Raw genomic sequence first — 25,488 nt, 5'->3', positions numbered from 1 at the left:
TCATTGGGTATATTATTCAAATAGCCAACATGGCTGGATTTCTATTATGGTTATCAATAACCAGTATTATGATTAAGGTTTTCAAAGTCGCTTTAGCACAGTGGCTATCATATTATCAATGGATATGATTTTTATTCTACAATTGAAGGAATAGTCCCGAGTTGCTGCAGGCTTACAACTCGGCACTTGTGGGCTACATTATTTAAGTTGAGATTACATCAAATATGCAAGTCTCATGTCGCTGCAAGCATGCACCATGACACTTGGGGCTAATGCAAAGTCATTCTTTATTCATCTTATTGAAGACCCGACTCATCACATTATAATGCTACCAATTACTCCTGTCAAACAAATTCAAGGTACAAAGCTTTTTATTCATTATATTGAAGGGTCCACTGCTCAGTTGGTAAAGCACAAGGCTGTTAACCTTGTGGACGTGAATTCAAGCCCCATGATGGGGGTTACATCATATGATGTTATTTTCATTGAAGTATATATCAAAGTCCCAGCTCAATATTATCTTACTGAGTCGGCCCTTGAGGGCTACACATCATTGCTAATCTACATGATTATATTTACAAAGTACCTGCTCATTATTGCATAATGACCCGGCCCTTGGGGGCTACACTAGTTGAAGTTTTTATGAGTATAAGACAATTACAAGTCCCAGGTTGCTGCAAGCATGACAACCCAGCACTTGGGAGCTACATAATATGGAGTATTCAGTTTTTACTAAGTGACTGGGATGAACAACATGGATTTCTTCTTAAGTGGCAATATTCATGTTGAAGCAAGTCTTAAGCCATCACTTTGTTCTACTAAAGACTTGGGGGCTACAGGTATTATAATATTATCGAAGAAATATTTCCCAGACTCTGTTTTGAGCAAACCAGATTGAACCGGTGTTTGCAACAATCATAACCCGACATCATCAGTAATCATGAACTGGCATTGGCAACAATCATGACCCGGAATCATCAGTTTTTATAACCCGACAATGGTGGTAATCATAAACCGGCAAGTTTTACATCTTCAAGCCGGCTGGATATCAGTTGAATATTTCAGAGACTAATATTTTGTCAAGTCAGAGCATTGAAGGCCAATTCAAATGGATTCTTTATTTAAAAATATCTTCTACAAGCAAATCAATTATGAAGCTGGCTTGTTAAACCGGATTTTTCAGAAGGAAGAAATGACAAGGATTCAAGGATGATCAAGTGCCGGTCTACAAGAATATTTAAACCAGAGCACAACCCGACAAATTTGTTCTTGTATTTATGTTGCAGATCAGTTTAACATGGATGAATCCAAATTAAACTGGGGGCTAATGTCGGGGATATACCCCGCGGTATAAACCGCCGGATGATGACCCGGCTAGAGTTTGGCGATTCACTGGCAACCCACTTGGACATGGCGGTTTATGATTCATTGGTAATCCGGCAGGCGGGTCAGAGGAGCGACAAGACCCGGTGGCCCAACGGGCGGTTTATGGAAGTCCGGATCACGCTATAGTGGGCCGGTTTAAGAGAAAAGGCATGAGGAATATTTACTTTACAAGGAAGACCCGGACTTGTATCCGGTTTGTATTAGAAGGGAGACTAGTCCTAATCCTAAAAGGACTCCACATGTAACCCGCCCCTCTAACTTATATAAGGAGGGGCAGGGCACCCCAAAGGGGGACAAGCAAGAAACAATCTCTAGGGCTAGACACAACTAGAGGAGAGCCGGTTTACGGCGACTCCCTCGTGATGATAATGAGATCTAGCCTCAAACAGCATGTAGGGTTTTTACCGGATGATGTTTCCCGGGGCCCGAAGCTGTCTAAACCCTTGTCTTGTGTTGTGTCTCTCGATTCCACTCAACCCCTCTCAAGCTACCACATAGATGCGTTGGCCTCGCGACTAAGTCCTCACACTAAGGACATCTGACGTGTTAATTCCACGACACATAGTGTTCAGATTTTATCTAGCATAACACTAGTAGAGTATGGCCCGTAGAAGTTTCCGGGTTCACACAGATTGTGGAAGGCATAGGTTCAACCCATCGGGGCATCTTAGGAACACATACCACAAACTTCACAAGTGAATAACTCAAGCCCGGAAGCAGTGTATGGTTGACGGGAGTGGGGATACAATTTACCAAAGGCATTGTGTATCCGAGGAAAGGCTCACAAGAGGTTACTGAATATGAAGGATGCTTTCAGATAAAACCCAACAAAGGACCTGGAGGTCCACAATGGATCTGATGTGAGTATCGGTACTCAACCAGAAGAAGAAAGAATGCAAGGAGGTCAGGTTACAGAAACAACTGACTAATTCAAAGCTCAATTGCAAAGGAATTATGGTTTCCAAATCGGGGAATCAAAAGTAGAGGCTATGATCAAAGACAAGTAAGTTCGATAGCTATAGATCGACAATCAAACAAGGTTTGATTTGTCGAACACCAGCTCAAGTCCGGAGTGACATCTGAACCAAGGGGAGAATTTTAAATAGGACCGATGATCGCGAGCATTCGCAAACGAATCGAATCAAATGCTCGAAATTATGATGACAAAGGATGCTAATGAGTATTGCCAGACATATGGAAGTAACCATACTGCAAGCAGATAAATATTAGCATAGCAATAGCTGGAGAGGACTATCGGAAGATCGGATGGTATTCCAAAGTATCTTGTGAATCACATGAACAAATTTGAATGAACGAATACTTGGCAAGCACGAGTAATTATCCCTAGGGGATATTCATGCGGCAAGGAACTGCAGGGCAGTAAGTATAAAGAATTCTCGGAACATCGAAGAATATTTCAGGACATCTTGTAATAACAAGAGCAACTGGGGATGAAGGTATGAACAACAACATAGGTAGTTACGCATAAGGATTTATCGGTGGTAGGGATTGCAACGACGAAGGGTACAAGGTTCTCGGAAAAGTACCGGAGAGTATCTTCAGAATCTTCTGGTGCACCAAGCCATCATCTGGAGTGAAGGGCTCTCCGGGAGGAAGTATTTACGAGATCCTAGAGTTAGAGTTAACAAAATCATTTAACCCGAATAGAAGAGAGATCAGAGTCCCAGAGTATAGACGAGGAATAAAAGATCCTAATACCACCCAATTGGCGATGTGGGCCCGTAAGCCACACAACCATGTTAGTAAATCAGTTTTTCAAAGACTAGACTCAACTTCGGCCAAGGAGTTGGAAAGGGGGATACTACAGGCAGTCGGCTCTGATACCAACTTGTGACGCCCCTGATTCAATCGTACACTAATCATACACGCAAATGTGTACGATCAAGATTAGGGACTCACGGGAAGATATCACAACACAACTCTAGACACAAATAAAATAATACAAGCTTTATATTACAAGTCAGGGGCCTCGAGAGCTCGAATACATAGCACGATACAAAAGAGTCAGCGGAAGCAACAATATCTGAGTACAGACATAAGTTAAACAAGGGGTGCCTTAAGAAGGCTAGCACAAAAGCAACAACAATCTAAGAGGCAAGGCCTCCTGCCTGGGACCTCCTAACTACTCCTGGTCGTCGGCGGTCTTCACGTAGCAGCATCCATCAGCAGTGGCATCTGGCTCTAGGGATCCACCATCTGGTTGCATCAACCGGAAAGAAGAAAGAAGGGGGGAAAGGGGTAGCAAAGCAACCGTGAGTACTCATCCAAAGTACTCGCAAGCATCAGATCTACACGAAGTATGCACTGGTATCAAATGGAAGGTTTGTATATGTGGACTGAACTGCAGAATGCCAGAATAGGGGGGAGACCTAGCCTATCGAAGACTAGCATCTTCACGCAGCTCCGAGCATCTTGCAGCATGTAGAAGAGTAAAGAAAAGCAGTTTATAATTAACAAGCATGTTGTAACATTAATGCCTAGAGATCCTTCCTCGACTCCCTGCGAGAAAGCAATCCCGGAGCCACATATCTCAAGTATCCATTCATAGTTGTATAAGATCAGGATATAAGTTTGAACGTCCATTACCGTGGACACGGTATTCGAATATATATCTTCCCTGCAGGGGTGCACCACGTTACCCAACACGCTCGATCACTCTGGCCGGAGACACCTTTTTGGGGTCAATGCCTGCCCTCGGAAGATCAACACGTCGCAACCCTACCTAAGCTCAGCAGAGAGGTCCCCACCGGTCTACATCCTAAGCACTCCAAGGTCTTGGGCCCATCGCCCGCAGCATTCAGGGTCATTGCGAGCAGGGTGGATACCAGCACCGCCTCGGATGGCCAGCACGATCCGACCGTGCCGCACTGCTGAACTGGACGTCTGACAAAGCTTCGGCTGATACTGCGACATCGAGGCCCATATCTATTCTCGCGTGGCGGTTAGTGCGTAAAGGCCAGAGGCCAACTCAGAACAAATACCCAAACCATAGTGTATTATTAGCTTGCGGAGATGAGCAGAGACTCACGATCGAAAGTGACCCCGTCGCCTCGTCTCGTGGACTTACGACAAGGGCTTAGAATGCCCGGCCGTGCCACATCATTATCTTGCGGGTGCTCTCCGGGCCGCCCGACTTTCACCAAGGTCTCAAGTAAAGTCAAGGTAACCGTGTGTCCAAACATCAAGGGGAAAACCCGAGGAATCACCCCCGGAGGATTCCACTCAATGTAATCATCAAGGTGAACCTAAGAGGGACCACCCTCAAGGTTCACACTTGAGGTGTTGAACAACAGAGCCGTATCGGAAATGGTGAAAGAGGAAATCACCCTCGATGACCACGACCGAATAGCTACACTACAGAATTATCATCAGGAGTGCGTTATGAGGGATCACCCTCGGCACTCGATAGTAGCTCTGCATAGTCGAGCAACTAAAGGGGCGTGATGTGATGTGAGGTGTTGGGCTCTGGTCGTTGATCACGTCGATCGAGGCGTCGATGATGAAGCAGGGGCAACAAGGACAAGGCAGGGTCACTGATGGATCACTAGCCAACCTATACTAAGCAGTTTAGGATAAGCAGGTAGGTAACAATAAGCAGGTACAAAAGCAGGCTATGCATCAGAATAGGAGCAAACAATAACAGTAGCAAAATCTAATGCAAGCATGCGAGTATAGAATGGGCGATATCGGGATGATCAAAGGAGGGGCTTGCCTGGTTGCTCAGACAAGAAGGAGGGTCGTCGTCGACGTAGTCGATCATAGGGACATCAGCATCGGTCTCGGGGTCTACCGGAGAGAAGAGGGGGAAGAAACAGTAAATACATAGCAGGCAACTGCATAACAGGACAACAGACAGAGCTAGACGTGTTCTAACACAGTGTTAGGCGATACTGGCGAAGGGGGAAACGTCCGGGAAAGTTTTCCCGGTTCCGGACATCTGTCAGGCAGATGAACCGGAGGGGAAAGATTCGACGTTTGCTATGATAGGGATGTGTGGCGGGCGAACGGACCGCGTATCCGGATTCGTCTCATCGTTCTGAGCAACTTTCATGTAGAAAACTTTTTCATCCGAGTTACCGATTATTTTCTATGATTTTTCAAAGATTTAAACAACTCCTGAAATCATTATTAATTCAGAAAAAATTGCTAAAATGCTAAACGCACCTAGCACAGGGTACATAGAACTGTACCCAGAGGCTGACAGGTGGGCCAGGGGGTACCCAGTTGACCAGTCAACTCTTGACTGGTCAAAAGGGGGGTGGGGCCCTCTGTCATAGGCCCATTTGATTAACCAGTTAGTTAATTAGACTAAGCAAGTAATTAGTTTAATTAAACCTAATTAATTAATTAATTAATTAATATTTTTATATACATTTTTTAAAGCTCTTTTTTTAAGAAAATGAAGCCGGTAGGGCCTACTGGGCAGTGGCCCATAGGCCAAAACAGGCACGGACTATCGGGCGCTGGGGCGGGGCATGGGCGCATGCCCGAACGCACGGGCGCGGCGGACGAAGGCCGCCGGGGCACGGCGGTGCGCCGGCCAGGGGGAAGCGGGGCCGCGGCTGGGATTTGCGGCGGCCGAAGGCCGAAGGGGCCGTGGTGGCTGGAGTGGGCGAAGAGGGGCAGATGGCAGCAGCAGTAGTAGGCCACCAGAGCAGCAGCAGGGGGACACACGCACGGCGGGCGCAGGGGTGGACGCGGCGCGTTGGGACGGACCCGGGTAGTGAGGGTGAGCGAGCGCGTACGTTGGCTGCGGCCGGAGGTACGGAGCACGCAAGCGGGATCGGGTGCGGCTACGGCCACAGGGGCCATGCCGGCGAGCTCGACCGCAGCGGCGAAAGCGCGAGTGCGTCGGGGGCGAGCTACGGCTACGAGGAAAGGCCGGGGAGAGAGGGAGGAGGATCGAGGGCTCACGACCGTTGCAGAGAAGGCCCGGGGACGGCTCGAGGTGCTCGGGGCGGCGCGGGTCGACGGCGAGCTCCGACGCGTCCGAAGGTGGAAGACGATGCTGTCTTCGGCATTGTGGAGCGCTTCGGGTCCCGTGGTTCGACGGAGAAGGAGCGGAGGACGAGGTGGAGCTCATGGGCACGTCGGCATGGCGCAGGGAGGGCGGTGGCCACGTCGAGGCGAGGCGGACGGCGACAGGCGCGCCGGTCCTTCCTCCAGATCGACAGAGGGGGGAGAGGTGGATCTGGGCGAGGGGCTAGGCAAAGGGAGAGAGAGGGAAGTGGTGTGTGGTGGAGTGGAGCAGGGGGAGAGCTCGAGGGGACGCGGGGAGGCCTTATCCTCTCCTGCGTCGTCGACGAGGTGGTGCGGTGCCGATCGCGGGCGGGAGCGCCCCGTAGCGGCCGAGTCCGAGGAACAGGTAGGAGGGGGAGGCAACCGGTTCAGGGGGTTGGGCCGTCCCAGGTGGGTCAAGGCCTAGGGGGGGCGTGGTGGCTAGCTGGCCAGTCGGCCCAGTGGGGGGGGATCATTTCCTTTTATTTTGCTGTGTTTTATTTTCTTTAATTTATTTACAACACTTTTTAATAGCAATTTAGTTTCATAAAAATATATGAACAATACCTAAATTGGTGTTACTAATTATACCAATGTCACAATTAGTTTGAGGTTTAAATAAAATAGTTTAGCATTTTTTATAATTCTAAAAGCATTTAATTTAATATTTTAGCCACTGCTTTAATTATTAAAGGGCATTAAACAACTTTATAAAAAGATTGGTTCAGCACCAAAATTGGTCATGGAATATTTGCAACATTATGAGCATTTTAGTTTTGACATTTGAAAACTTCTATAATTTGACTTGATTCTGAATTTTGAATTCGAACAGGATTTGAAACTTCACGAGATTAACAATAGTAATCGTGGTGACATGGTATCATTAGCAGAGGTTACTGTAGCTTAAATATCCGGGCGTCACAATGTCCTATACATACATACATAATACATACATACATACATACCTTGTGGGTTGGTTTAGGTCAAAATGCCATGATCATTTAGGCCACTGCCTTGTTGACTGACCTGTTGACTGCCATGAGGATATATTTGTTGGTTACTGTCATAGTGCAACATTCCGCTTTCCTGTTACGCTTGGTGGAAGCCCCATGATTGACTTGCCCATGGCCCACGGCAGCCATTGTGGAAGCCTAATTCATGACTGACTTAACCCAGGTTAGGGTTTAGGGTTACTTTCTCTAGTTTAGCACACAGCGTAGTTTTCGTGGTCCCAATCTGCATCCCTCATCTGAATTGAGCCGCTGCTGTCCTAGACTGAATTTAGTTGGTCCCAAATGGATCGTAATGAAATTGCGCATGAGACAGTCGTCAGCTGCACATGCCTTCCTAATCTAAATTTGATTTGTCCCAGTCCATTTATTCTTCCAATGAATAGGAGTGGAGCACATTCACATTCACACCCCTTGAATTGGGTCAGTGCTGTCCTAATCTGAATTTGATTGGTCCCAATAGATCGTAGTGACATTCCGCGCTGAGCATATCATTGCTTCATGTGCCAGTCTATATACGCATCCTTTCTTTCTTCTTCTTCATGTGCCAGTCTATATCACTCTTCCCCATGCATGCCCTCTACATATTAGTTCTTGGGCTTCTCCTCTCACACACTCCTCGCTGCTGCTCTTCTGCACCTGCAAGCAGTACCCTCACTCAGCGGCGGAGCTAGGATTGGCTGACGCCCCAGGCGAGAAACTTAAGAGCTAAAAACTACCCCTAAAAAACTCTAGTTTCAAGGTATGCAAAGGTGAATCTATGTTGCATAACTAATAAGAAACTAAACATAATATTCAGTGGCAACATTTGTTCCATGATGGGTCAACTAATAAAGTAGTAAGACAAATCAAAGGACAATATGTAGCATACATATAGATCAGTACCGCAAATATTTGAAGCAAGTAGATTAGCTGGATCGTTTGTAATGACCCATTGGCCTGTTTCTACTACCTCTCTAAATAAACTTGGAAGAATGACTGACATAGGAAGTACTGTGTAGAAGACATCCTCCTATTTGATAAAAGTGAACCCATTCAAAGTAGTCAAAATTGGACTATGCTGCCATGTTCCATCTTTATCTAACAGTGCATTACAGTAAATCATCATCAGTATTTCTCATAATCAATGAATGTCTGTTTGGGAACTATTGGCCTGTTTGTGAACTACTTCCTCTTTCCCAAAATAAGTGGCCCAACTTTGTACTAACTTTGTACTAAAGCTAGTACAAAGTGGAGTCACTTATTTTGGGACGGAGGGAGTATTTCTCATAATCGATGAACCCATTGGCCTGTTTGTGAACTATTTCTCAAAATCGATGAACTTTTTTGATGTTTGTGAACTTTTGTCTGAATGTCGATGAATGTCTTTAAATTTATGATTTTATGAAAGTGAAATAAAATAAATGATAAATAAATAGCGCGGTCATACTAGTTCATGTACTGTTAGCGCAATGAAAATCACAGGCGCCCAATCTGTGTGGTGGTCATCTAAGCTAGTGCAGGTTCGATTCCTGAAGCAACTACGGTTTTTTTTTGGTGATTTCTGTTTGTTGTCTTTTCCATTGCGGGCCGGCCCATCAAAGCGCTGCAGCGGGTGCCAGCGAACGAAGCAGATGGGCCTCAGTGCCTTACGCCCCAGGCGAATTGGGCCAGGCCACGAAGGAGATGGGCGCACACCCCAGGCCGCCGCCTGGGCTGCCTGGGGCCTGTCTCCGCCCATGCCCTCACTGGTAGCTAAGTGCTTGCCTTGGGCGACAAGCTCGTATCGACAAATGGCAAGTTCGCACTCGACTTCTTCCAGCCAGCAACGAGCACCGTCAGTAAGTCCCAGAACTCCACCGGCTCCAGCTGGTACCTTGGCATATGGTTCAATAAGACCCCGGTTTTTACTGTTGTGTGGGTTGCGAATCGGGTGGAGCCCATCGCCCATCCCAACATCAACTCAACAAAGCTCAAATTCTCAAGTGACGGCAATCTTGTCATTTTCACAAACCGTACTGATGCTGTCACTGAATCCCTTGTTTGGTCCACTCATAATGTGAATAGGACACAAGCCAGTAGCATAAACACCACCACTAGTGTTGTTGTTCTCTTGAACACCGGAAACCTTGCCCTCAAAGTCACAGATAGCCCATCATCTGACCTACTGCAGTGGCAGAGCTTCGACTACCCAACAGATGTCGGGCTTCCTGGCACCAGGTTGGGCCGGAATAAGGTCAGCCGCAACATTGATCTGGGTCTTGGCTCATACAACATGGAACTAGAAGACACCAGCAGGATCGTCCTCAAGCGCCGCAACAACCCCTCTGTAAAGTATCTGACTTATGCAACCTCGGGATCATCATCTTTGATACCAATGCTCAAGTCACTTCTAGATTTAGATCCTCGAACCAAAGGTTTGATTAACCTAACATATGTCAATAACAACCAGGAGGAGTACTACACATACACTTTACTGGATGTTACATCGTCTTCCATATTTGTCTCACTAGACATCTGTGGTCAGATTAAGCTGAATATTTGGTCACAAGCCAACCAGCTTTGGGAAACCATATATTCCGAGCCTGCCGATCCCTGCAGCCCGCCTGCTACATGCGGACCTTTCACGGTCTGCAATGGCATTGCGCATCCATCCTGTGACTGTATGGAGAGCTTCTCCCATAAGTCACCGCATGATTGGGAGTTTGAGGATCGAACAGGAGGGTGCATCAGAAACACACGGTTACATTGCAACACTAGTGGTAACAACAAAAACATGACAAGTTCAACAGACATGTTCCACCCCATTGCTCAAGTTGCATTGCCCTACAACCCACAAATTATAGATGTTGCTACCACTCAGAGCAAATGGCGAAGAAGCATGTCGTGGTTCTTGCTCCTGCACTGCTTATTCCTATAACAATACCAGATGCTCTGTCTGGCATGGGGAATTGCCTAGTGTAAATCTGAATGATGGCATTGAAAATAATTCTGAAGATGTTCTTTACCTCCGCCTTGCCACCAAAGATTTGCTGACAGGTTCCAAAAAAAACATCAGAGTTGTTACTGCTCCAAGTATTATTGGCTTTGGGTTACTAATTCTCATGCTATTGTTACTGATTTGGAGGAACAAATTCAAGTGGTGTGGTTTACCTACATATGACAATCCATGTAGTTTGGGTGGAATTGTAGCCTTCAGATACACTCACTTGGTTCGTGCTACTAAAAGCTTCTCAGAAAAGCTTGGAGGAGGTGGTTTTGGTTCTGTATACAAACGAGTCTTAAATGACTCGACTAGTATAGCAGTGAAAAGGCTAGATGGTGCCCGTCAAGGAGAGAAGCAATTCAGGGCCGAGGTGAGCTCAATTGGACTGATCCAACACATGAACCTGGTCAAATTGATTGGTTTCTGCTGCGAAGGTGATCACAGATTACTTGTGTATGGACACATGTTAAATCTATCTCTTGATGGTCATCTTTTTAAAAAGAGCAATGCAAATGTTGTCGTCCTAAATTGGAACATCAGATATCAGATAGCCCTAGGAGTTGCTAGAGGATTGTCCTACTTCCATCAGGGCTATCGCAAATGCATCATACACTGCGATATTAAGCCAGCGAACATACTTCTAGATGCATCATTTGTTCCTAAAGTTGTAGACTTTGGGTTGGCAGCGTTTGTGGGAAGGGATTTCAGCCGAATTCATTCAGAGGAACTGTGGGTTATCTTGCCTCGGAGTGGCTTACTGGAGTGGCGATCACACCGAAAGTCGACGTTTACGGATTCAGCATGGTGCTATTTGAAAGTATATCAGGAAGGAGGAATTCCTCACCTGAAACATCGTATAACACTAGCAGCAGCAACAGTGATCAGGATATTGAATACTTCCCTGTGCAAGCCATCAGCAAGCTTCATGATGGAGATTTGAAGAGTTTGGTGGATCCACAGTTACATGGTGATTTCAATTTTGGAAGAGGCTGAATGGGTTTGCAAAGTTGCATGTCGGTGCATCCAAGATAATGAGTTGGATCGGCCAACAATGGGTGAAGTTGTCCGGGTTCTCGAGGGTCAACAGGACATTGATGTTCCTCCAATGCCAAGATTGCTTGCGGCTATAATGAAACAATCTGGTGCTGCAACTTCAATGTAATAATAATTTCCAGCCCAGTGTAATCTTTGTTAATTTCAGCAATTTTCTTAAAAGCTGTAATGTGGAGAGTGAGGAATAAAAGAACGAAAAGTTGTTGTAGCACCCGGGAGTCCCGGGCCCCCTTTATCTTGTCCATTCACCCTTGATGAGATTCGTGCCTTGCTCTGCCGAACAGCAGTCATTTAGCAGCGGCTGCCAACTTATCCAGGCCATTTAACCAAGCTAATGGAGGTGCTCCCAGGGACAGGTAGGGAATAGGGGTAGGTAGGGTAGGCAGCAGATGCTAGGTCCTCTCGACTGTGAACATGACAGGTTGATTAATATATACTCCCTCCGTCCCATAATATAAGAACATTTTTTACACTAGTGTAGTGTAACAAACGTTCTTATATTATGGGACGGAAGGAGTACTGAAAAGACCGGACATGGGCCGTGCATGCGACGTATCCTGCCACGCAGCATGTGGTGGGAAACCCCAGCCTTTCACATGGACAACTATAGTATACAAGTTAAAATCACAGGAAGCTGATTTATGCATCTCGTAGTGTTGTGCCTTCTCTGTTTAAAGTTAATTCGACAATTTATCTATGCAATAAGATTGCTGATGGAGGCCTTTGGGCATATCGGCGAATTTGTATCTATGTAGAATTTATGTTCTTTTGTGACGCTGGTTTGCTTCACAGGATGTGAGGTCTTGTCACTAGTTTGAACCACGAGCCAGCATGTCTAACCCTGTTTCGAGAGGAGGCTGACATGTCAGTTTTGATGTCGACTGGCAGGTGGCAGAGTCTGCCGATTTTGCCTACAATGAACAGTACCAATCTAAGACCACTTGCGTTTATTGTTCCCTCAGTCTGCTAATCCAAACGGTGGTTCGGGACCTGGCACATATCTCAATATACTGGGTAGTGCATGGACGGTGTGATAAACGGGTGTACAGACACCCGGGTGCTAAAAAACTGCTCCCATAAAAGAATGGCAAGCTTGCAGCAGCTAATTAGCTCTCTTATTATTTAGGTGCTTTAATGTCAATTACGTATGGTAAGCAGTCATTGCAGCAAGAGATAGAAATATGTGTATGGTTTGTTCCGAGATACTATTAGAATTATGGCTCTGAACTTCAGAATTTATAATTGCAGTGCAGGAATAGGTTGCTATTAGTATGCTTAGGTACTATGCCAGCTATGTATATTAAATAATTGTTTTCAAACTGTACTTAATCAAACTGCAGCAGTTTCTATAGTTCTGCAATTAGGAAGATATCAGATCTGAAAGTTGTAGATGGATATGATGAAGAGACTACATCGGCTGTATAACCGCCCGGTATTTCCAAATTTCTGTGTAAGTTGTATGATCCTGGCTAAGCCAATCATGACATCTTGGATTTCAGTGTTGCGCTTGCCCTTTATGGGCTGCCAGCTGAACCAAGATAACCTTCGGAGACTCTGAAACAATGCAAATGCTTTACTGTGACCTTAGTATAGTCATGATCATGAACAAGTTAATAATCGTCATTGCGACATGTATGTTTCTGCAGTTTCTTGGGTTTTTTCAGCACAAAACCCAAATGGCAAGTGGGAATCATGACTAGGATATGTAGGTGTTTTCTTTCCTATGCAGCCAATTCTGGTCTATGTGAATATAGTTTGTGTCACATTATTCATATAGAAGTATAGAACATGGAAGATGATATGCCTTTGCCCAGGAATTGATGACTTGAAATATGGAAGTATCAATAAATCTCCTCTACTTCATGAACTTGCAAGGTTATTTGTTTTGTTTCCCGTAGAATAGAAATTTCTTATGCGGATCATCTTTGCGTGTGTAATTACGGGCTTTTATATATTCACTCATTCTATTTATTTATTTATTTATTTCAGTCATATATGATGCACTAGGACCATGATGTTAACTTTTTTGCTCTTAATAAGCAGGTTTATTTAGGTACTATCTACTCAGTTGAACCACGAAGCTACTACCTTAGACTGGACAAAGTTAGCGGACACAAAATCTTTGATTCCCATGAAGATGAATTTGTTTGGGAACCGGACGCTGATGTCGTTGTTGGTCACAAGCTCACTAGAAAGTGCCTCTATTGTTGGAGGGCTGCTGCTTATCAGCGTCTCTTGAATGCATCGCGGGAGAATTCAAACCGTTCCCATGATAGAGTTTTTACGCCAAGAAAGAGAGATGTATTGTGCAAGGCACAGAAATTGAACCTGAATGCTAAGGTGATGCCATACCAGAATGCCAAGGTCAAGCCATACCAGAATGATGATGGCCAAGGTTTTGTTCAGGTAATGCCAAGGTGAAGGCATACCAGAATGCCGGGAAAGTATCGAGTGCTCCCAGCCTTGGGGTTCTCCCGGTGCTCCAGTGTCAAAAAATATATTTTTTATGTTTCAGAAAATTCTGAAAAAAATTCTGAATGTTCACAATGAACATGACTACAAGCCCTAAAAATTTTAGATCCAAACTTGAAACACACATTGAGAAACAAAAATGTGAAATCTAGTATGAATAGTGCAAAGAAGAGACAAAAGCAACATTGATACTATTCAGATCTGGATTTCTCTTTTTTTTTTCTTACGTACATTTTGATTTTGGATCTGAAATTTTTAGGGGATGTAGTGAAATTCCTTCTGAAGATTCTCATTTTTTTCTGAATTTTTTTGAAATATTTAAAAATATTTTTTGACATTGGAGCACAGGGAGTACCTCAAGGTTGGGAGCACTGGATACTTTCCCCCAGAATGCCTGGGGTGGCGGTGGCGAGAGCATCAGGCCAAAACCGAGGGGGCACGTTGGAGTGAAACAACAACGTGCGGACGCAGTCGTTGAGAATGCGGAGGATCCGCTCGGCGTGGCCATTCTGCTGGGATGTGTATGGACAGGCGAGACGAAAGGTGGTGCCGTGAGATGCGAGAAAGTGGCGAGTGGCAGCCTTGTCAAACTCTTTTCCATTGTCAGTCTGAAGAGCGAGGATAGGACGCTCGAACTGGGTGGTGATGTAGGAGTAAAAAGCCGTGAGAGTGGCGAGAACAGCGGACTTGCAACGGAGCGGAAATGTCCATGCAAAATGAGAGAAATCATCAAGTAAAAGAAGATAATATAAGAAGCCCGTGTTGCTCGCAACGGGAGATGTCCAAACATCACTATGGATTAACTGAAACAGAAAAGAAGAAATAGTGTTTGACTCGCTAAACGGTCGACGAACATTTTTACCGAGACGACAGGCATGACGAGTGTGCTCATCGAATTTATTACATGAAAATGAAAAGCTCTTGAGAATCTGGCGAAGGACGGTGGAGTTGGGGTGACCCAAGCATGCATGCCAAAGGTCGAAACCGGCGGCGAGGGCGACTGGGGCGGTGGCGGTGGCGATGGCAGTGGAGGCGGAGTGCATAGGGTACAAGTCGTCGGGGCTGTCACATCGGTGGAGCACCATCCGTGTACGGGCGTCCTTCACAGAGAAGCCAAGGCCATCAAATTCAACGGTTCGGGCGGAGACAAGGTTTTTCACTAGGTTAGGTGAGACAAGAACATTAGACATGTTAATAGGCATAGAATTAGACGGAAAGAAACTGTGACCAACATGAATAATGGGTACGGAGGAACCATCACCGAAGGTGAACGGTGCGAGGTGGTGACCGGGAAGGAAGAAGCAAGGTTACCGGGGTGCGACGTCATGTGGGCGGTAGCCCCCGTGTCCATGTACCAATCACCGCCACCTCAGTAGTTGGAGGGACATGGCGCCGAGTGGAGCGCAGCGAGTAAGGCGGGATCCCATGGGGCCGGAGGGAGCTGAGCCGGCGCAGGCGGCAGCGCATAGCCGAGGTAGGCAGACGCCGGAAGGGGCGCGTAGCCACCCGGGGCGTGGCCGCCCGGCGGGTAGCCACCAGGGGCGTAGCCACCCGAGGTGTAGCCGCCCCCACCCGCCTGGTAAGGTGCGGCAGCGAGGTGCGCCTGAGGGCCAGCCGGGTGCGGCCCGAGGATGCCCGGAGCCCGTGGGACCGGCATGTGGTAGGCGTGGACCACGCCGGTCCACGTGTTAGGGCCGACGGCCCATGACGGGGAGGGCTGGTGTTGGCGTGGAGCCCCCCGTATCCCAGCTGCTGCTGCTGCTGTTGGGGGCGACCTCCGGCCCCACCCCCATGACGCCGGTTGCGGCGGCCGCCGCCCCCGCACTGCTGTTGTTGCTGATGAGCGGGAGGTGCGGGCAGAGTGGGCAGGAGGGGGAAGAACCCCGGTGGCGCCGGCAGACGAGGTTGGGGCGGGGCGGGCTGTGGCGGCCCGCGAGATGTCCCGGCGGCGAGAGCGGTGTGGTGGACACGGGCCTTGACCTTTTTCATCTGACGTTCCTCCAAGCGTAAGTATGCGGCGACGGACTGGAAGGTCGGGTTCGGTAGCAGGGAGAGATTCGACGCCACGTTGCCAAAATCCTCATCGAGGCTAGCGGTGAGGGTGCTAAGCATGAGGTCGTCCGACACCTTGGCGCCGATGTCGCGGAGCTCGTCGGCGAGGCGCTTGAGACGCATGCAATAGTCGTCGATGGAGGAGTCATCTTGATGGCACCCGAATAATTTCTGCTGCAAAAACACAAGACGTTGAAGCTTATTGTCAGTGAAGAGATTGTTGATCTTGGTCCACATGGCACACGCGTTGTCATCCTCCGAGACGACCGTGTGGAAGATGTCCGGAGAGACTGTGAGGTAGAACCACCGGATGAGGGAGGCATCAATGGCCGCCCAGTCCGGATCATCCACCATGAGGTCGCCATCCACGGTCCCGTCGACGTGCTCGAGGAGGTGGTAGGCGTAGAAGACGAGGTTGAAGTAGGTCTTCCACGCGTAGTACGAGGAGGTGGATTGGTCGAGCTTGATGGGAACGTGGGTGTGGATGTCGAGATCGTGGACAGCGGTGGCGTCGGGCACGAGGCCGGCGAACGTGTTGGAGCTGCTGGAGTGGGAAGACGCCATGGGAGCTGCGACAAGGGGAGGGTTGCGGCGGCTCGGGTGGCTAGGCATGGCTCGGGTAGAGGCTAGTGGCGGCGGCGCGGGTTAGGTTTAGGGTTTTGTTGCGCGGTGGCGAGTAGGGGTGGGAGGCAGCGGCGGCATTGGGGAAGAGCGCCGGCTGCAAGGGGAAGAGGTGCGGCGGCGGCGGTGTACAGCAGCGGCAGCGACGGTAGGGAGGCATCGGCGGCGGCTGTAGGGCGCAGATGGTGGGAAGGGGATCGACGTGTTAAACTGATACCATGTTAGTTAGGAAGAATGAGATTGCATGAATCAATAATCATTGATAGTGTGCATGGTGCACATATATAGATACAGGGTGGACCATCCTCTACCTGTCTCCCAAGATGTACAAATATACAAGAGGAGAGAGAGATACAACCGTACAAATATAGACCCTAATTCTATACATATGCAGTGTACAACGTACGCTCAACGCCAGGGCCAGGTCCAGGTGTCCAGGCCCTCTGCAGCTCGCCGGCTCCGCTGTCGCTCGTCGCTCTCAGGGACAACCGCGGCTCCGCTGCCGTCCAGTCCAGAAGGCCCGGTCGATGGAAGCGCATGCTGTTTTCTTCTCTGTCCACTTTCTTAGTTGAGTGACTGCAATCCTGTGCAGTGCTTTAGCAATTTAGCTAGTTCAGTCCTTCGCTAGTTTAGTTCTGGACTTCTATTCAGTAGGTAGTTTAGTTCCGGAAAAGCAATTCGGCTCCCAGGTCCAGATGCTCCTGCTATCTGGACCGCACCTCTGCTTTGCGATTCCCACACAGGCCTGTATTCACTGTCGTATTTTGATTAAATAGTACCAGGCCTGGCCCACCTATCAGACGTACGGACTGGAAGTGGCTTCGTAACGCCGTTATAGTACAAGATGGGCTGGGACGGAGGTGGACCAACGGCCGCCGTCATCCCCTAGATATTTATGGCCGGATCTCACACCCCCAACCTACCCATCGTCTTCCTCGGTTCATCCACCAGTACCTCACTTTCCTCTCCCCTCTCCCTCGGCACGGCAATGGAGTCTTCGTCCTCCGCCACCAAGCGTAGGCCGACGCCGGCACCCCTTCCGCTTATCCCCTGCCCTTTTTGCGGCGCACAAGCCCTCACCTTCGTCTGTGGCCCTCATGGATCTAAGCCATCCCCAGTCCACCGCCGCCGCTCTTCTGGACTAGGCCATTGTTGCTGATTCTTTCAGCGCTGAGCTATCCATCAGGTAATCATGTGCGGACCACCATTTTTCTACCCCCAACCGAGTAGCTAGATCTCGATGCACCAGTCTTACTCACCCACATCTATCTGTTCATCTCATTCCCAGAGAACCATGTCCGACTACACTAGCCGTGACGATATTAGCGATAGGCAGATCACCCCACCAGATCCAGCACGGCTGCTGGCACAGCTAGTCGCTCAGATGGTCTCCCCCCAAATACAACATCCAGAAGCTCTGTCAGGCATGTTGTGACTGTAATGAACGGGTTTAGTGAGTACAAATGCTGTTAGTGAAAGAAATAGGTTTTGGTGGGATGCTTGAACTCCCAATGATCCAGAAATTAAATCTCAGGCTGAGCTCCTGGTGCATGAGTAAGGTAGATGTTCGTCCCTGAGCAGTAGTCATCAACAGCAAAAAAAAATACTACATTTTCAGTGCTGCAGATGTGGCCATGATGTTCGGCATACGGTCTGGCAACAGAGATGTGTTCGGTCCGGATGGTAACATCAATGAGGCGGCAAGCGCGGCGGTCCTTTCTATGTGAACAGAATGCACAAGCAACCCGCCATGTCACCACTGCGCGCCATAACATACACACCGACATGATCAACTTCACAGACAAGCTGATGGCAACACTTTGCATCCAAGTGCACATGCTGTGTTGCGAGGGCTTACTCTGATTGTCCCTCTGAAAATGATAGATAACAATGCAACATCTACCGAACCTCACCCAGCTAATCCACCCAGTTCTACTCTACAAGCCATTGTACCGAACCCCAGTTTCTAGCAAAATCCATGGCGTGAGGCTTGAAATTGTCTGATTGTGAAGGTAACATATTTTTGTCAGATCATATCTTCATGGCCATCATCTACTTTCCCTAAACTATTAATCATTTTACTTTCTCTCACTTTCTATATTAATGATGTGCAGGAGAGCGCTCTTCTAATAAACATAAACCGGCTAAATGGATGAGGCAATCCGGCTCCACTTCCCGCCCTCAGGAAACCAAGGCCTCCAAAAGCCCTAGCAAGGAATCTGTAAGTGATGCTCGGATAACTGAATCAATTTGCTCTGCTGTCCAGCACTATGCACGGTGCATATCAGTTTCAGTTAAGGATATGTATGCCGACTGCCAGAAGGGTGATCCTTCGACAGTAATTTTTGTTGTCAACCGCGTCAACATACCGAAGAGGAAGTATGTATCATCAAGGAGTTATGCCACCAACCCATGGTTCGCAGGCCGGCCAGTCGTTCCAACATCAACTACTACTGTTGAACTTCTTGAATCCCACTTCCAATCGCTGTCTGCACACCACCTTGCCAGGTTTGCATATATTATCATTCTCCACTATTTAAATAAATGGCATGCTACACTGCATCACCATAAGAAATTTACTGGTTATGACTTTTTTTTCCAAGAACTGGATAGTACACAATGCTCCACAGTTCGTACGAGTTAGCGGGAAGGACATCATGGATCAGCTAGTCGGCAATGACATGCTCGATCATGAACTAGGGTGTAACATTTTGTGGCGGCAGAACCAGGTCGATCTGGAGTCAAACCACGCTTTGCCATATCTGAATCACCGTCACATACTAGAGTTTGATTTCTCGGTAAGATAAATTGTTTTCTTCTCAGCACCTAATCAAACCCAAACCAGTCATCTATATAATCAATTTGGACCAGTTACCTAATTCTAAAACTCCTCCCTCTTAATTTTTTTCAGATGCTCGCTCTATAAGGCACAAGTATTTCTGATTTTCTAGAGATTCAGAATCAATTAATTGGGGCAAACGGTCCAGCCTGCAATTGAGGCATGCCGGCTGGTAATAGTTATCCCTTCGTCATCTTGCTCGCACTCTCCCAGTTTTTATGTGTGGCTGAAACACAGCTTTTTGAACAGAAATGATGTTGAGAAACAGGTATTTGTGTTATGCACATCACCAGGCACCATGATGTTGAGAAGCTACGAATGCCTATCACCAAGGTAATAGGAATTTGAACAGACTAAACCATTTATTCGCCCTCAAATACTCTTGGAAAGCACATTTCTCACAATGTCAATCATCACATTTTCTCAGATTAACTTGGCGAAAACTAAGAAATCCATTCTGCAAGACGTGATGAAGCTTCAGGCCAACAGTTCTTTGCCAGCCGATGCAATATGGTCAGTTCATGCTCCTAGCGATGGTTTTGAAGACACCCTCTGAACGCAAGCCATTTTACGTGTCAGCCACAACACGCTTCATGTTTTTCTCCATATGAGATGACTTTTGCAACCCACCCAGCTATGTTGTACCTTCAAACAGAATACTTATTATCGTACAAGTCCCAGTACCAGGGCAACCAAGCAGACAACATCTCTGTTGTGAATATGTTTTTTGGTCGCTATCATCCTTCATCACCACTCGGTTTAACCATTTTTGGGGAACTTATCAGCATATGAGCGTACATACACACGTCCTTGTTGCTGAGGAAAAAAATTCCTTGTCTCTGTCAGACGAAACCAAGCAGGAGAACCACCCTCACCCGCCCGACCCGCCCTCGAAACGATTTTTTTTTTCACCTTACAAGTGGGCAAGGCAAACGGCTGGCGACGTCGAAAGCAAACACCTGTACTAGGCCTGCAGAGTACATGTGCGTCCCAGTCGTTATCCAGGAGACGTCCGTCAAATGCTGCAACGCCCGCCGTCTGTACGTACAGCAGCCAGGCCTCCGTATGCTCCATTTTAGATTCCTGTATTGCTGTGACAGTGACGTCTGGCACAGATCACGACGCATCTACGAGTGGCAGAGATTTCGGGTCCATCTGGACCCGGGAGCCAAAACTCCACTCCCGTTTAGTTCTAGATATATTAATCCATCTGTTAAAGAGGTTTGAATATTTATTCAAAATTTGATGTTTTTACAAAAAAAATCTAGTAAATACTACTCCCTCCGTTCGGAAATACTTGTCCTAGAAATGGTTGTATCTAGACTTATTTTAGTTATAGATACATCAATTTTATTCATTTTTAGGACAAATATTTCCGGACGGAGGGAACACATCTTTTTAGTAGTAATCTCGGAAAATTTCATTATATTTGCACAGACGGATTAGGAGATAATCAGTTTTTTCTTCAAAAGAGTGTTTGGTTTTCTCGAAGTAAACTTTGAGCCCACCCTTTATTTTCTTTCTAGATTCACCACTGTTCCCTGGTGTTGCAACCGTCGAGCTCGCCTTCGAAACCGTCCACTCTGAACGATGTGCCGATGTACGCCATCAGTTTCGACAACATCTAAATACCACCGTGGCTCCCAGCGACATTCCAGCCATAGCTCTCGAGTGTGTTCATCGCACGAATTCAGATAAATTAAAGACAACAAAAAGGTGAGCCACACATGTCAAACACTAAATTCTCTGAATTACCAACCTTTATTTCTGAACTAACTTTGAGAGGGCTTTATTTTCTTGAAAAGGAGGAAAACCCACAGCCTCTGCATCAATTGATGCATGCAGTCATAAGCTTTGAGAGGTATGTGGGAGGCTAACCTTTCATTAGTTTGTATATTAGTTTACAGAGGGAGTCATCAGTTTGTTGGCGTGATTTTCAGCGTCTGCTTTTGACGTGATTCTTCAGAACCAACAATTATCTGTAAGTGCATTTCAATGTGTGATGTGGTCAGACACTGGCTTGTCAAAATATCCTCCTTTTCGAACAAAAAATACTTGTAAAAAAATGTTCGATCAAGGAAGGGTCATAATATAAACAAATGTTATAAGAAAACATGTCCATCCCACAGTATGGTTTTTTGTAGGTCGTGCTACATGGTACCCCTTATCTTAGCCACCCATTTCTACATCACCATTCGTGCAGGCACATTTGTCTTTTTTGTTTCTCTCAAACGAAACAACATATAAACTTCAAATTTTGCAGAACAACAAAACATTCTAACTACAATGTGGGAAAAGACTTTTGGATTTTTTTCATGCATTTAAATACTTTAAAAAAATCAAACAAAATCTCATTTTGTATATTTATGTCGGACCAAAAAATCTGAAAGTTTTTCACACATCGAAGTTCAAAAGTTTGTTTGATCTGCAAAGTTTGAAGTCCATATGTTGTTTCATTTGAGAGAAACAAAAAAGAAAAATTTTAGTATAGTAAGTTAGTTGGACAGCACACATCTCAAAGCAATGTTGGAGGGTTGAGAATATATAAGAGGTTCCATGTAGCTCAACCTACACATGAACTTTCTAATCTTGAGGCCTGGATCCACTTTTGTTGGGTGGGATCGTCAATGTATTCGCGTTCTTGGTGGCGATGGAGAAAAGAAAGGCGCCTTGTTCCTGCATAAATATATGGACAAACTTGTTGGATATACTTGAGCACACCATTGGCATTGGAGCTTGTCAGACAAGACCATTCCAGTTGATCTGGAAATACTCCCTTTTTTTGACATTATCCACAATGTTTATTCATAGTCATAGATCGAAAAGAGCAAACGTGAACTGATCAACACTCAGTTCATGACGACACAATCGAGACACTGGGAGTGATGAACTAACGTGCATGAACTGATCGACTCGCACATAGTCAGTACGGATGCTTATATTCCTATAAATTTGATTAAAATTTAAGTTCAAACAAATCAAATACGCGCTATACTGTGAGATGGAGGGTGTATTTGGTTACTGTATAAAGTATAAACAAAGTAACAAACACATAAGCGCGGGATCAACATTCAGCAATGGTCGATCAAGAAGAAGCACATGACATATATAGATCTGCAAATCCACAAATGTTTTATTCAAAGCAAATATTAAAAAAGAGCAAACAAAGTTTGAGACACCATATAGACGAGCTCAGCTCACTAGGACAAATCACAAATGGCTATTTTACAAAAGAAGACACGCCATCGGTGCCATGCTTGTCGACGTTGGTGTTGATATGCTTGTCGACTTGGGAGGAGCCGTCGGTTCACACCAAACCACCATGCAGCACGTCATTTCACGGCGCGTGCGCGCCTCCTCCGCCACCGCCTGAGTCAGGACGTCGCGGCGGCTCCTCCTCCTCTTGCTGCTCCTCCTTGTGCCTCCTTGGCCGCCTTGGTCGTCCCAAGCTGGTTGACGAGGTGGCCTTGACACTTCCGCATGCAGGCTTCGTGGTCCTTGCTGTTATGACAGACCTTGAAGCAGTCAGGGACCACACCCGCCACCGTCGTCGCCCCAAGCTGGACCTCGACGGCGACGGCCTCCTGCCGAGGCTTGTCGTTGATGAGGCGGACGGGCTCGCAGTCGCGGCCCGCCACCGTGGCCAGGAAGAGCCCGACCACGAGCAGGCCTGCGCACCACGCAACGTTAGGCTTGTTGGAACCCATGCCCATGACCACCATTGCTAGGTAGTAGCTATACTAGTACTGCTGGCTATGAACATTTTAGCAACACTGGTGTGGTATTTATGGTACAACTACTCCAATGCCAATGGTACAACCACCATCGATGGAGGATGAGGGCATACTCACATGCATGCATGTGTGCATCTCCCCGATCCGATATTTGCGGGTGAGCACGAGCAAGCTTATGGAGGTGGATGTGGGTGCATGGCCCTCCTTATCAGGCCTTGTATGAGTACAATGCAAGGCGCTTAGGAAAGGTGCTCGGAGAAATAAATCAGACTTTTTTTAAGCACCGGTGCTTATTTGTATAGGGTGGACGCTTAATTAGGTATCTCTCCTGTAATAATAGGCACTGGTGCTTCAGAAAAATCCGGCTTATTTTTCTAAGCACCTCCCGAAGCATCTAACATTCTACATGGCCTTAGTATATCTCTACTCCATACTCCTATGTACATCCAATTGTAGTGGCGCAACTACTATAGTTTAGACGCCTGCGCCATACATATATATACAGTGGCGGCCAAGTGGCTCTGCACACAGAAAAAGAACAAATCAAGTTGCTCCATATGCACATGCATGCATGTGACCTACCTACCATTTGAGTTTTAACGCAGTCCATGAGGTGTTTGGACGCTTCCAATATAGCATATCCTCCATATCAAAATATAGTATGTTAGCCTTCATGCTGTTTGACCAAGTTTATAGGAACAAACATAAACATCTATAACACCACATAAATATAATATAAAGATATATTTTATAATGAATCCAATGTTATTGTTTTGGTACTGCAAATATTCATAGTCTTTGGGAAAATACATACTCGCTTCTTTTAGTTGCTGCAAACTTAAAGATTGTAGCACATAACATGGTAAATATTTATTTTTCATATATAAGTACAGTTAAAAGTGAGTATCAAATACATGAACATTTTATTCTTGTGTACGTGCACAATTTTTGGCAACACGCATCAATAGTTTACTTTATTCACGTACAAGAATATTTTAAAAAATATATTAAAGCACTTGACATGACTACATCATGTAAAATATTTTAATTGTGACACATAAATTCTTATATTATCATTAAATCAATTAAGTAAATAGGTAAAATAAAGAAGTAGTTCTTAAAATTTATATATAAATGAAAAGCAAAACATATGTTGAATGGGCCACACCAAATGTCAGGGCATGTATGGAGTGACAAATTGAAAGCCACACTATATATAAAGCGTGCGGTCACGTGTATTATCCCCGCCTTTTGCGGGGAATATCGACTAAAATACATAGTGTGCTGCAGCCCAGGAACTGTCCCATTCGCTAGTGCTCGGCTCCTTTTTTTTTAAAACTCGCTCCTCTTGTGTTGGCTTAGGCAAAAAAATATATGATTCTAATGAAATGGCAAAAAAACGGCTATCAGATTTGGTGGTTTCAAAAAAGTTGGTGAATGAAAGTAGTGAACTTTAAAAATATTCATGGTTCTTTATTTTTCTGAAAAATGTTCACCGACTTGAAAGTTGTTCATAAATTGAAACAGTTCATGAATTTATTAAAAAATCACGAATTTGGTTGCCAATAGCATAAAGGAAAAGAACAAAAGAAACTAAAAAAAATAAAAGAAACTAAAACAAAAAAGGAAATGAAAACAATCAAAACTAACAGAAAAGACACCAAAAAAACCCAGCTCAAAGAGTATTCTGGAATGTTCCCAATAGCATAAACCTTAATGTTGTGGCCTGTACATGGCCGGCCCGCTACAAGTGCCTGTACGCACTGTTGGAATCTGCTAGTAGGACTTTGGCCTAAAGTCCAACTGAAAATTTGAAATTCTTATGGTCCATTCATGCATGGCTATTGCAACGCCTCGGGCCAAAGGATAAACATGTCAAAATCATCAGTTTATTTCAGTAAGGATTGTCCCAATACGCTACGGACAAGTGTTATGCAGGCGTTGCAAGTCACTAATGAGTCTTTGTCAGAAAGATATTTGGGCCTGCCCTCTGATGTTGGTAACAGCAAAAATGGCGCATTCAAATTCTTGAAGGATAGAGTCTGGAATAAAGTTAAGGGATGGCTTGAGAAAATTCTTTCTTTTGGCGGGAAGGAAGTACTCGTCAAATCCGTGGCCCAAGCAGTGTCAGTATACATTATGTCTTGTTTCAAACTCCCTTGAGGCTTATGTGAACATCTAAATTCTTTGATACGCAAGTTCTGGTGGGGAAGGAAGGCAAGAGGAAAGCTAGTTGGGTTTCACTAGTGCAGAACCGGGCTTTAGTGCTGGTTCGTAACGGCCTTTAGTGCCGGTTTGCCAACCGGCACTAAAGAGTGGGGACTAAAGCCCCCCCTT

General features: G+C 46.1%; 1 long non-coding RNA gene and 1 pseudogene across 2 annotated transcripts; both read left to right on the top strand.

The window, feature by feature from the left end:
* The first annotated feature begins 8,866 nt into the window (after positions 1-8,866).
* On the top strand, positions 8,867-14,173 carry LOC119349969 (annotated as a pseudogene).
* A 3,339-nt stretch (positions 14,174-17,512) lies between these two features.
* Positions 17,513-20,183, top strand: LOC119315739. Of its 2 annotated transcripts, XR_005152779.1 has the most exons (7): positions 17,513-17,764; positions 17,867-18,590; positions 18,693-19,086; positions 19,182-19,376; positions 19,490-19,589; positions 19,667-19,750; positions 19,845-20,183. It is a non-coding gene; the product is annotated as an uncharacterized LOC119315739 (long non-coding RNA). The 2 variants fall into 2 exon arrangements; XR_005152778.1 differs by having other exon boundaries at positions 18,693-19,376.
* Positions 20,184-25,488: the final 5,305 nt, after the last annotated feature.

The sequence above is a fragment of the Triticum dicoccoides genome, chromosome 1B, assembly GCF_002162155.2.
Source record: "Triticum dicoccoides isolate Atlit2015 ecotype Zavitan chromosome 1B, WEW_v2.0, whole genome shotgun sequence".
NCBI classification, from domain to species: Eukaryota; Viridiplantae; Streptophyta; class Magnoliopsida; order Poales; family Poaceae; genus Triticum; species Triticum dicoccoides.
The sequence above is the reverse complement of the archived record's forward strand: the minus strand, read 5'-3'. Positions and strand labels throughout refer to the sequence as shown.